The following is a 13,672-nucleotide window of genomic DNA, read 5'->3' on the forward strand; positions in this document are numbered from 1 at the left end:
TCATTTGAAAACGAAGGTGTTGGGCTAGGAGTCCCAAAGTGTTTCCAGCTCGGGGTGGCTGTTGGGAGGTGGAGAGCGGGGACTGTGCCTCCCTGTCGGGAGGTGGAGAGCAGGGTCAGGTGTGAGGGTATGCGAGCTGCAGGCCCCAGGAGCTGGCAGCAGCTGGGAGGAGAAGGAAAGTGGGAGAATGGCTGGCCTTGGGTTGCCCTTATCACTTTGGCCCATTTCTGAGTTCTGGGGCCTACCCCCTCAAAGAATTGGTGAATTCTGCCAACAGCAGGCTAGACTGGGGCCTGTCTGCCCAACTGCTGGGGAAAGTTGGAACTTGAAATTCCTCATCATTTCCCCTCCTCTCTGGCTCCCACTTGTCCAGATAAGTTGAGAACCCCCTTTGGCTGCAAGCCTGGTGTACTTCCCTCTCCCCAACCTTGACCTGGACAAACCTTGCCTCTGATTATCCCCCTCCCTCCTCCCGAGACTCCTGGAGGAAGAAGCACTCCCTGGAAAAAATAACGCTCTTACCACCAGTTCCCTAAGACTGGAGAGAAAGGCAGAGGGAACAGGGAACACCATCCCTGGCTGGCCACAGCACCCAGGCTGTGTTCCAGGAAGAGCAGAGTAAGAACCGCTGCCAGGGAAACCTCAGGCCCCCAGTCCCTTTCCTCTCCACCAGCACACCCCCACCCTCCCACAAACACACAAACCACAGCCAGCAATCACATCCCTCAGGGAGACCCCCGCCCCTACCCCAGCAAAACCCCAGTTCTTTTCTGACATGTGGCAATTTTCTTCTTATATAATAGCTTGGTGTGCCCCCCCACCCCCACATTTTCAATGGGTGAATGCTCTTTGCTGGGGCGACCCCACCCCCAGCTCCACCCAAACTCCACTGAGGTCACAGTGGAGGCTTCAGGTGAAGCAAAGACAAGGGGACTTTTTCCACAGCAGGCCGAGAAGGCAGTCTTACCCCCACCCACGTGAGCAGTTCAGCCTGAGGCCTGGGCGGGTAGGTTCCTGAGAGCACAATCTGATCTCTGGGAAGTTGGTGCTCTTAACCCTAGGTGGCAGGGACAGAACCCCTTGCAAAGGTAAGCAACAGGCACTAGGGTCTGGATCACACAGCTGGGCCACAGCCTAGGGAATTAGAAAATGAACTTTGCTGATATAGGTGCCAACAGCCTAGGAGATTGCTCTCCTACTGTGAGCAGGTCATGCTTCATCTCCTTCCTGGGAGGAGCAAAAGGCAAACAGGAGCTGCACCATGTAGGGAACATTTGTTGAATACCTACTATGTGCCAGTCACTTTGCCTGAAAGTTCTTGTTTAACCTTCACAGCAACCCTCTGAAGTGCTATTATCACCCCCATTTTATAGGTGAGGAAACAGGTTCAGGAGGTGAAGCAATGCCCAAAGTCACACAGCAAGTGAGAAGCTAGAGCACGAACCTAGGTCTGCTCAACCCAGGCTTGGTTCCTGTGCACCCACCAGGCTTCCTTCAAAGACACAGCCCGCGTTAGTGTCCACACACCATCCAGGAATGGTGTTCTGAAGGTGGGGGCGGAAGTAGGTGTGGACAAGTTTTGCTTGATGTCTCTGGAATCTGAATTGATGCCCCATTAACTGTTATTGTTCCGAAGTGTGTGACTGTGAGAGCCCCTGTCAGTGTAAGTGGTGGGGGTGGAGGGAGGTAATCTGGATGCCAAACAGCAGTTTCCAGCACAGAAGTTATGCTGTAATGCTTCTGATTCATGAAATGAGCTCACGGTCTCACAGTATTCTCAATGTTGCTTCGAATGCAAATGTAGATCCTTAAGTAAGAACTGGGGATTTCAGCACACTCCACCTAGCTCTAGCCCAGCATGCAGTTTACTTAGTTCAGCCACACACAGTCAGCTCCGCTATGCAGAAGCGACCCCTCTATGGGGATACGACCACTGGCTGCACTTCCTGCAACCTGCAGTGAGCCAGGGAAGACTGGAACCCCCAGGGTTGCTTCTACAGTGATGCATGCACACACTCTGGACGAGTGCCAATTGGGCCTGGCCAGAGAAAATGTCCAGGTGAGCAAATTTCCAGGCAGGAGACTTCATGCTCTTCTACCCTGAGGTTCCCCTTAGGGTCAGGATGACCAGGACATGTGCTGCACGTCAGCCACAGGGCAGTGCCTGGAAACCGGGTTCACCAGAATCACCTCCCAAGGGCTGACTCTCGGAGCCAGGGGTGCAGTATGAGTCCCAGCAGTGGGACTCAGTGGACCTACCACCACATAGGCAGGTCCACAATTTTGCAGAGATTTTTCATTCATTTCTTCAACTAACATATACTAAATAACTACTAGATGCTGGGATTTGTGGGAACAATGCAGAGCATACACTAGAGCAGAGGCTACAGAAACACTGAAATGTGCTTTCAGTATTTGACTTATACTAACTCACAGAATCCTCACTGCAGCTATACAGAAGAGTCACAGAAACTTTAGCTCTGAGTTTATGTTTTTCACTGCCACACTACAATGTGTACAGAAAGGTCTACATAAGTGTTCAGAAGAAGGCTAAGGTGTCTCAACAGAAGGGGCATTTGAAAAAGGACTATAAGGATTAATAAGCATCCTCCCGCTACTTGTGGCCATCCCCAACTAGTAAGGTTTCCTTCTGGGAGACCCAACTGCAGAAGAGGGTTATCAAGACCAAAGATTCCTGACTGGGCTCGTCTCTTTCCGAGATATTATGCCCAGTGCAGCACATGCATGCACATGTGCACACACACACACACTCTTCCATTCAGGTTAACAGGCTGGGTCTACTGGGCACCCCTTCCCTGGGTTCTGCAGCCACAGGAGGCCCTCAGCTGAATCTGTAACACATATTGTCCTACCCCCACCCCCCCATTTATTAAAAGCAGCAGCCCACAGGGCCAAACACTCAGGCTATTTTTAAATCCCACATTTAAAAGCTGAACTCTCATCCCTATGGACACTCCAGGGTACACTTTCCTAGGGTGGGGTGAGGGGCTGACAGAGCCACAGGGAGTAGGCATTCTGCCCAGCCCTTGGAGAAGCCACAGTGGCGGTGGGCAGGCTGTCCAGAGCAAGCTGCATCGACTAAGGGGTACCCTCCAAGTTCCTCACCCCCTAGTCCCTTAGGAGCTACTCGGACTGGAGTAATTAACCAGAGGCCAATCCAACTAAGAGTGGAGCCTGGACTAGGGCCATGCATGAGATGGTTTATCACAATAATTGAATGTTTACACCCCTATTATTCACTGTCCAGAGCTGAGGAAAAAGAGGGCCCATCAATTCTCAACCTGGGAAGGTCTCCCCCCTCCCCTTTGTTCTGAAGCCACCTAACAGCCTGCTTCTAAGGGACATTTTTCTGACCCAAAAGGGGCATGTGCCCCACCATGCCTGGGAGGTTCTAGAACAGGCAGGAGGATTCTTCCCCTCAGCCTGGGGCCTACACCAGAGGAAAGGCCTCTCCTCAGCGCTGCAGCCCTCCTTCCACCTTCACCGAGGCTCCAGATTCAATCCTGAAGGCGCAGGGACCCGCAGAAGCCAGACCTCAGGCCATTACCAGGCCAGGCTCCCCCTGCTGGAGCAAGCCAGGCCTCCCCTCCCCCAGTCACAACTGCCAACAGGGATCCCCTGCACACACGTGCCACAGAGGCCTCCACAGCGAGCCAGGGCCAGCCAGCACTCCCCGACTCTTGCCAGCCCCTGAGCAAGAGTCTAGAGACAAGCACACGGGGCCAGTGTAGGATGGTGGAAGCAGGAAGTAGCCACCAAAGTTGTGACCAACAAAGTTTTAAATGGGGAGAGTAACTTCCCCTTTCATCCTTCCCGCAACTCACTGGAGGCTGGGCCGGACTTCTCGGTGGCCTCCACCTGGAGGCCAGGTATGTCCTCCAGGTCTGCCTTCCTTGGGACTGAGGCTTGAAAGTCCCAGGGAAGCACCAGGCCCTTACCCAGAGGTCAGGGCCTTCAGTGGGGCAGCCTGGTGCACAGGCTCCGATATGTATGAGTTAGGAGGGCGGCAAGACAAACTATCCAGCCGGCCAAATGCAGGCTCCAGACAAAACCCGGTTCCAGAGGTACCCGGCCCCCCCAGACGCAGCACACAGTGAGGGGCGGGGGGCGGTGGTGAGCGACCAGGGCCGCGGCAGCTCGGGGTGTGCGGGGGCTAAGGGCGGGATGACAGGTCTGAGGTGCGCCAACAGAGCCGGGGTGTGCCCGGCGGGCAGCTCCAAACTCTCCAGCTTAGGCCTCTAAAGCACTTGCCCCAGTTCCCTGCCACCCCTGCACCTCTGGCCCCCAAACTCCGGGTGCGGGCACAGTTTCCATGTCCACTTTCCCGTGCACATTAGAAAGGGAAGCGGCTCCGGCTGCTGAGAGCCTCTCCGGGGCCAGAGCTGGGTCACGCAAACCGGTCCCCGAGGACACCACGTTCGGCTCAGGCGGGGGAGGAAAAGCCTCCTTCCAGAGCCGCCAGAGCCGCCGCCGCAGCAGCCCAGGCGGGCTGGGAGGGTTTTCCTGCCCGGGCCGCGCCCGGGTGGGCGGGGGCCGCGCGCGAGCTGCGTAGCTGCACAAACCCCGGGGGTCGGCAGTGCACACGCCGCGGCGATCCCGGGGTGCGGGCCGCAGAGGGGTGGGCTGCGGGGCGCCCAGCGCACACGCTCGCGCGCACACTGCCCCCGCCACCCAGGCCGCAGAAGTTGACGCGTGGCGCCCCCGCAGCCCCGCGCCCCCGCGCCGGGCCAGCCTGCAGAGCTGCAGCCCGCGCGCCCCGCGCCGCCGCCTGCGTGCGGCTCCGAGTCCCCTCGCGCCCGCCGCCGCCGCCAGGGCGGGCTGCACCCCGCCGCGTGCAGGCCTCGGCCGCCGGCCGGGCAGCCCCACTCACCTCGCTGCGGCCGGAGCCCCGGCCTCCGCTGTGCCCCGCCGCCTGCGGCCGCCTCCCAGACGCCGGCCGCTTGCACGCACTCCCGGATTTTAAAAACAAACAGGCGCCGTCGCCTCCCCGCGGCGCTCTCCGGGCTTCCGCCGGCCCGCGCCTCCCCGGGCTGGGAAGTTTTGCTGGCAGGGCCCGGGCGGGACGCGCGGGCTGTCACCCCCCGCTCGCGGCGCCGGCGTCTCGGTGCACCCCGCGCTGGCGGTGTCCGCCTCGCGGTCGCGCTCCCTCCCTCGGTGTCACCCCCAGTCCTGCGATGCAGTGTCAGGATTGCACTGCTCTGACTCATCGGTTGAGCTCACAGCTTGAAAAAAAAAAAGAGAGAGAGAGAGAGGGCGAGAGGCAACCGCGCAGGAGGAGGACTCTGGCGTGCTACAAAGGATTGCACAACTCGGGGCTGGAGCGCCGAGCACCCAGCGGCCGGTCCGGCGCGCGCGGCTCGGCGGCGAGCAGGAACCAGCTCTACCACTTCATCAGCACAACCGTCTCGGGTCGGCCTCTCAGCCTGCAGGCCCGGCGCCGCCCACTTCCTGCGACCAAATAAGGCCGGGGAAGGCGTCTTTAAACCTCCGGCGGCGGCCGGGACTGGGGATTTCCAGCAGACCTCACCTCCACCGCCCGGGCCGGCCGCCACCCTCCCCCAGGCCAGGCCAGCGCCCCCGATGGCTTTGCTGGAACCTACAGGCCACGCGGCTCGCTCCTTTCACACCAAGGTCAGGAGGAGACGGTGACGAAATGTTTGGAAACCCATCAGGCCTGCCAGGAAAGTGTGTGTGTGATGCTGGGGAGGACACAGTGGCTTTCTTCCACAAAGAAAGCACTGGTCTGGGAGACGGTAAATCTTGCACCATCCTCTCTAAGGCACTTTATTAACAGTCTCCCCAAGTTTCACTTTTTGGCTCTCCAGCATGCTGCTGGTGTAGAGCTTATTGAGAAGCTGGCCCCAGCCCCTAGGATAGACCTAACTTTCAATTACTTAGGCGATGAAAAGCCCCTGCATTTGAATTCCAGCAACCGAGGCCACATTTGGGGAGGCTTTTCAATGCATGCCCAGGCTTCCCTACCTTGCCTGGGACAGCCCCTGATGCCTCCTTACTTGGCTGGTGGGAAGGAGGGAAACATTTCTGCTGCTCAGAAAAGTTCTCAATGGCCCCCACATTCAATGAGGCTCCAGACTAGGAGAAAGTCCAGGAGAGGGAGCCTTGTTTGTCCTGGTTCCTTCCATTTGTTTTTGTTTTCCCTAAGGAGATGGGCTGGAAGATTTTCCTTTGAAGGAAAACCACAGAAGAATACAGTGTCCTGGCAGCTATTTTTCCCTTGTGGCCAGTCCTGACAAGCAGGTGTTCCTTGCTTTGTCAGGGAGAGCAGGAGGGGCAGCAGAATGGGCTTCTCACAGTCCCTCTGAGCCTGCAAGGCAAGGGCAGAGACATGGGGATTTTAGCACCCTTGCAAAAGCCACACTTGCTTCTAAGGGACATGACCCTCCTGTCCTCTTCAGTCCTCTCCAGTCCAGCAGTGATCCCTTTGCTGGCTGGACACCTGTGCATATTACCCAAGAAGAAAGGAGTTTCTCTGCATCATGGTATGACAGATATTTCACAGTAATGACAACTTTTATCTGTAAAATAAAGATAATTATGCCAGGGTACCAGGCCAGATGGCCTCCTGGAATCCCTTCCAGTTTAAATCCTTGACTCTGTACTATAGTAAAAAGGAATTGGAGGAGCCAGGGAAATTACCTCTACCAAGGAAGAGCCCGTGCTCTGGAATTTAGCATCTGCTATGACTCTATTGTTTATGACAGTGTTCAAAGCATGGCCCACACACAGCAAAATTAACCCCGTGTTGAGTTTGGTCTCTGTCATTTAATGGATGAGAACACTGAGGTTCAGAGAGGTTTAGTGACTTATTCAAGATCACAGAGCAAGGCAATTACTTGTCACTATGATATTCCTCTTCCAAATTCCCAAGAGGAAGGCAGTATGCAATTAAGGGACAGGGTGGCTATGGCCAAGTAGAAGAGAGACTCAGGATTCTTGCAGACTAAAGGCTTATTTGTGTTTTCCATTTGTCTAGTTTCTTGCTACTGACACTTATCCAAGTAGAGGAAGCAAAAGAAGGCCTCTTGGTCTCCAGTGCCCACTGCTGCTAGGTTCCTCTGTAGACCTATAGCCATCCTGGCTTGCCGCTAGGGGCTAGCCACTGCTGCTGGGCTCCAACCAGGCCAGAGCAAGCCCCAAAAGCCAGTGGGCAGACCAGCCCAGAGATATTAGCAACCAGAAAACTCAGCTGGGGAGCTCATTCCTAGAAGAGCCTGCCACCATGGAGCCAGGGCCCAGCCTCCAGGGAACAAATGGGAACCACTCCAAAGGACACTCCTCAGCCTCGTCCCGCCAGGACTTCCTGCCCTACACTTGGCTGCTGGGTCTGGCCCAGGAAGCACCACAGGGAGTAGAGGTAGGTGGCAGGATACATTAAAAAACTGAGCAGTGACCTGAAGAAGACTTGGAGCAACATATTGCAACTAATCTTCCAAACTCAGACCACCACAGAAAGGAAGAAAGGGAGGAAAAGGGGAGCTTGGGTGTGCATGTTTGTGCACACACACACACACAGAAGATGGGGGGCTCAAAACTGTCCCAGACAGGTCCCTGCCTGATGGGAGGAGGAGTCTTCGAGGCAAGGATGTGTGAAAAAAGCTCCAGCTCTTCTGGGAAAGCCCTGGAGGTCAGTTTTACTGCAGATATGACAAAGCAGAATCACTGACAAGTGTAGTGAAAGTTTTGGTTTTAGAGCTCCAATCCTTTCTACCGACCTTTGGGGCAGCCAAGAAGGGTGCCCTTTGGAGGAAAAATAAAGGTGTTACAGGAACCTTCCTCAAGAGTGGGGCTTTTCTCCACCATCTCTGTCTTTACAAACTGCAGGAAAGTCAGGAGGACAGAGTTTCAGTTCCCACAAAGTGGTCTGATGAGAAACATCCCAAGAAGCGAAACACTTTAGATAAGATTCCAAACTCTGGGTACCAGTGAGGGTGGACTATGGCAGTAGGGGCTCCCTGGAACATATTAGTTCTCTAGGCTCAGCTAGAATGATCTGTCCCTGACTTGAATGCTCACCACCAAAGTCTACTTCTGGGACAACTGAGACTGAGACTAGATAAAAGTTTTCAAGTGTGAATTTCATGCTGTGAAAATTATATCCCAACGAAGATGTTAAGGGGGGCAGAGAAGGGGAGGCTTCTAAGTAGCCAGGTTCTCACCACCCACCCACCTGCCTCAATTTACCTTCTGCTGCCATCACTCACTATGTAAAAGAGGGGTTTTCCTCTCCCCAAACCCCTTGCCTGCATTCCCGTCCTTTCTCCATCATCTTCTTTTCTCTATTGGGACCTTGCTATCAAGGCCTGCACAATGTTGTTTCAGTGAATAACCAAGGGGCGGTGGGAGATTGGAGGTACAAACACAGTTGAGGAAATCACAAGCCCACAATCCTGTCCCTTATGTTCTGTATGTCACCAGTGTCATTCCCCTTTGCAGAATAAAGGTTATTGCTTCTAGGAACTCATTACCTAGAGTTACAGCAAAAGAAAAAGAAGCTTGTGGAAAGAACAGGACTGCGTTTGAGCCTTTCTAAAGCTAACCCTCTGTGTCCTCTTAGGGAAGTTGACTTACCTTCTCTAAGCCTCACTTTTTGGCCCTTAACAGATGTCCTGTAAATATCTATTACACGCACAATGAGAGAATGCCCACCGTCTAGGGACTTGGGAGAATCAAAGGATAAAAAAATTACTTTTTAACTCTGTCATGCTACATAGATATGAAAGAGTACAATTGATATTTTTACTGTTTAACACTATTATCCCCTTATCCCAAAAATAGTTTCTTCCTTTCAAGAACCTAGTCCAGGAAAGGTTTGTGTTTCCTCTGAAAAGACCCTGGATCCCATGAGCCTCAGGGTGGCCCTCTGCTGGCTCTGCCCAGAGAGACTTTCTCATTGCCAGGGTCCCATCAGGATCATTCCAAGGCTTCTCTCCAGGACCCTGTTCTTTGTGTCCTTTCAACCAAGATTTCCAGAGTACTTCCCACCCAGCCCGAATAGAGGCACTCCTTTGAGGCTGTGCCTTCCCCTCACCCCTTTTTGCCATGTCTTTTCTGAGGAAGCCGGGCTGACACCACCCCAGTCATTAAATTAAGCCATTGTATGCCAAGAAATCCCTGCACTGTCTTCTCTTACCCTTGACAACCCAAGGGACTCTCCTCCTCAGTTCACATTTACTTCACCTGTTCCACGACAGGGCCGCAGCTGCCCACATCCACGGCCCTCCCACCTCCGCCTCCACCTCCATCCCTTGCAGGCCCAGGCCAGGCTCTAAGTGTCTTTGTCAGGGGCCTGAGAGGCAGCTTCTGCAGATGTCCCCAGTTGCTGCTGTCACTCTGGGAGAGACGTCTGGCTGGGTGTAGGAAGAAGGACAAAACAGGTGTGGCTGCCAGGGAGGGCGGGCCAGCAGGGCCACAGGGACAGAACCGTCTTTTCTTCACAGAGCCAGCACTGCCAGCTTCCCAAAGGCCTGGTTTCAGCACAGTCCATGCCCCCCTGCAGAACCAGTCCCAGACAGACTCCACTGGCTGTTCTCGGGAGCTTGGCTCTGTTCCCATGTGGCAGGGAGCCAAGAGGAATGGGATCCCCAAGATGCAATGTGTACAGTGGGGTATGCTTTAAAAAACATTGTTTTCAAATGAAAATAAATACTGATACATCATGGACAAGAGTCCAAAACTCATATTCATGGACGTGTACAGGAAAAGAGCACTAGTGGAGAAGCGAGTCCAAATCTTGGCTCACCCTGGTTTGTTAACCTTGAACATGTTACTTAACCACTGGGTTTTCTTATCTGCAAAATAGGAATGATACGTAAAAACTTAAAAACAGCGCCTGGCACACATTAAGTCTTTCATAAGCATTGACCATCATTTTTTTTTCATCTAACTTATTTTCTTGCTTCCAGTCTTACACACTTACCGTCCACGCTGCCGTCAGTGTCATCACATCCCTTTCAATAGCTCCCATCTACTGCAAAAAGCTGAGACTGTTTAGCATTTTGCACTCTGGCATGACCAGGCTCTGCCCCACTTCCCAGCACCTGGCTCACACAGCCAAACAACCTGAAGTTCCCCAAGATACCTGTGCTCACATATGCTCCTCCTGCCCTCCCCTCTCCCACTTTTATCCACAGATAACCCATAACCGTGTCTTCCATCAGACGAATTTAATGGCAGAGTTTCCAGGAAGTCTTCTTTAACTCCTCCAAGCAGAGGAAAGCCACTGAGTATACACTGCTGGAGCCTCCCCATTCATTTTCTCAGGTTAGCACACAATTCCTCAGCGGCTCTGAGAGTCAGCTGCTAAGGGTTCACAGCTGCACACTTTTCAAAGGCAGCCTTTGCAGCAAGAGGGCACTACAGCCAATAAAAGGTTGCCCAGGGACTCTGGGAGGGGGCTGGGTCCAAAAGGTCAGCACCCTAGCCCAGGGTGGGATCAGTTCTTTGGTGGTGCAATACCAAGTTCTAGAGCTCCTCTAGAATCTATGGGATCCAGCTGAAGCCAGCTCTAGGGGCAACCTTCCTTCTCTCCTTTGCTTCTTCCCAGCCTGCTTCCCTCACTCCCTTCCTCCAGAGACTACTTCCTAAATCAACCCCAAGCACCTGAACTGTCTTAGTCTCTGTTCCTAAGCATCAGAACAGCCACTCCCTCTCTATACTGCCTGGGCATCCTCTATCTTTCTCCATCAGCTACACACTGTTCCAAACTGCTTCCTTTGCCACCTCCCTGCCAGGATTAGAGCTCCTAAGGGGCACAGCCTAGATCTTAGTTACCCTATGTCCCTGGTGCTTACTCTGTCGGCACATGGGCTGTTCAGCACTTGCTTGCTGATAAATGCACAAATAAAGTAAGTGAAAATCTGAGGTAAGCAATGCAATGTAATATAGTATTATTATTACTTTTATGTTTATTCTATGCTTTCCATTCTAAGATGTATTTCCCCCCCATCTTAACATCTCTGAAGTTACTATGCATCTCAATTGCTAGCATGTCAAGGTTTAATTAGCAACATTTCCTCTTTCTTAGTTGTACGTAAAATAATGGCTCATCTTTAATCACTGGCTTCTTAAATTCAATGGTGTATGGCATCATTATTGCTGCTGTTCTGTCTCCTGGGTTCTGGGGATTGCAGGGCAAAATCCACAGAGCTGAGATGCCCCGTTTCCTGAGTTCAGCTGCTGGCAACCAAGCTTCATTAAGGGCGTGCTATTCCCCAGGGATCAAAGGACACACCCTCTACACCACCACTACCTTGTGTCCCGAAACACCTATGAAAGCGGCCAAGGAGTTATATGGAACATGCTCTGGAGTCAGGAGAGCTCTTACTCTAATTTTCTGGGTGATTCCCCATAAGACCTATCAAGTCATTTCTTGAGCATCTGCTAAATGTTTGGCATGATATGAGCCCACTAGATCCACCCGGCACTCTGAAAGGAAGCCATTATCCCCATTTTATGGATAAGGAAGCTAAGGTTCCAAAAGGTTAAGGAGCTATTCTAAGCTAATCAGATGGAGTTGAGTGACTGGACCCTTTTAGTCCTCCTCTCTGCTCTATGAGGATACTTCTCCAGGCCTGTGCTTTCCCAGCAAGTAGTCAAATAATGAGAGGCTCACAAGCCATTCTCACCCCCAAGTGTATTTTAGTTGACCCATATGTTTTAATTGAACTGAATTTATTGCCAACAACTTTTTTTAGATCAGGGGACTAAACTAAAATCAGGACTTCTAGTTTGTCTTGAAAAATAGTGGGATACTGGCCATATCCTCCCTCCTTCCTAGGCCACAGATCCTTATGGTGTTTTCTTATACCCAGTCAACCTCTGTCACTGAGATCCCCCTGAGACCTCTGAATGAGTGGCCCTTAGACCAGATGAATTCTAGTGCCTTCTCCAGCCCTATTAGCTGCTGGCTCCTCCCCAAACCTCCCATGGTAGCCTCCCTCCAAGGAGGTCACTTTATGAGCCTATTCCGGAACCAATCAAATAAGCCCCTGACTTGCATCTACCTCCTTTTTGCCTCCATCACAGTACCCCAGTCTCTGTCCTCACATTCACTCTATCCCAAGCTCTACCCTACCCTCCACCCACAGCATCAACCCCAGTCAAGCTAAGGGCTGAGCCAGAGGCACTGGGGTAAACCGGGTAGGTGTGGTGATGAGGGAGTCCTAGTAGAGGGGTAGGGGCCCTCATGGGCAGGAGGGAGCATGTGAGGAGGCAGGACGTGGTGTCTGCCAACACAGCAGTGGTTCACGGAGGTAAATGTAAGAAGAGAGTCTCTGCAGTCACAGGAGAGGATCACAGTTTGACACATGAGGGAATGCAAACAGTCAAGCATCAAGAGAAAAAGCGTACAAGTCTCAGCAGCAATTTAAGATATGCAAACCAGAATGCCTTTAAGGACCCATTACGGGACGAGTCAATGTGAAAATAAGTAAGTTAAACAAGAAAGCTGCTGGTCGCAGGGCCACCAGGAAACAGCTGCCCCCACATTGCTGGGCCATTATAAACCATTCAGACCTTCTAGAATGGGACTTGGCACTGTGTTGCACAAGTTTGAAACCCTGACCAGGTAATTATAGTCGGGGGCTTAGATTCCATAAAATAATCTAAAATACCTCCACAGAGGAGTTTTACAGAAGATGCTCACAGCACGGGACTACAGACCCCCCATAATTGAAGTCCATTCAGAACAGATGATGGTATGGTATGGTAACAGAATGAAATATGAAAGACTGAAACATGGAAAATGATGTGATGAAACCACTATTGAAATACTGTTAGGTGACAAAATCAGTACAAAGAAATATGTAAAGGTGAACTTATAAACGGTTAAAACTTTCATAAGAACATTAGCAGAATCAGGTAATTCTGAAGATGTAATAGTTTGTTAAGTTAATCAAGACAGTTTAGGGCGTCCCTGGTGGCCTAGAGGTTAAGTCTCAGTGCTACCACCATGACAGCCTAAGTTCAATCCCCAGCCAGGGAGCTACCCACATGGCTCGGCAGACCTCTCCTGTTTCACCCGCTGCTCCCCTCAGCAGTGTATTTCATTCAATCTGCCTGTTCTATTCCCCACTCTCTCTCTGGTGAATCCTCTCACCTCCCATACCTCTGGCCTATACCCCAGTTCTTCTATGCAAAAATAAATAAATAAAATCTTTTTTTTAAAGATAATTTAAATGAGGATGATGATGACAATACTGATACCTATTGAATAGCATTTCCTTATCATAAAAATACCCAGCTCAGGTCCCAGGGGACAAGTAGGCTCAGGCTCCTGGCTTGATGAAGAAGAAAGAAGAAATATAAACTGGGAGAAGAGAAATATGACTGTGGGTAGGGGCAGGGCCCACAACTTCCCTTATCAGAAGAGCTCTCTAAGGCACCCCTGGCCAAGAAACACAGTTACAGAAATAAGCCAACACCTTTAAACCTCCAAGGTCCTGGTGCTACTGTTAGGGCTTGCATTTGTGCTCTCAATTTTACTAATATCTTATTTCAGCAACTTCGGAGGTGACACCAGGGCTCTTTGTGGGCTAGCCTAGGAACCCAACCACCATTTATAGCATTGTTTCTATGGAAATGTGTTTCAAGCTTCAAGAAATTGAGCTGCTGACAACCCTGGGGCACGCAC

At 52.1% G+C, this 13,672-nt stretch overlaps 1 protein-coding gene across 4 annotated transcripts in view; it reads right to left on the reverse strand.

The window, feature by feature from the left end:
- The window catches only part of MIDEAS (mitotic deacetylase associated SANT domain protein), a 67,424-nt gene that overhangs the window by 37,385 nt on the left and 16,367 nt on the right, over window positions 1-13,672 (reverse strand). For 2 of the 4 annotated variants that reach the window (XM_037503689.2, XM_054691557.1), the window contains exon 1: window positions 4,892-5,057. The exons of 1 other annotated variant lie outside the window; for it this stretch is intronic. The gene's annotated coding sequence lies outside the window, so the exon portion shown is untranslated. Of the gene's footprint in view, window positions 1-4,891; window positions 5,059-13,672 lie in introns of those variants that run through there. One more of the 4 variants, XM_037503691.2, reaches the window with a different exon arrangement.

Source organism: Talpa occidentalis, unplaced genomic scaffold (genome assembly GCF_014898055.3).
Source record: "Talpa occidentalis isolate TD23 unplaced genomic scaffold, MPIMG_talOcc4v2.1 talOcc4.11, whole genome shotgun sequence".
Lineage (NCBI taxonomy): Eukaryota > Metazoa > Chordata > Mammalia > Eulipotyphla > Talpidae > Talpa > Talpa occidentalis.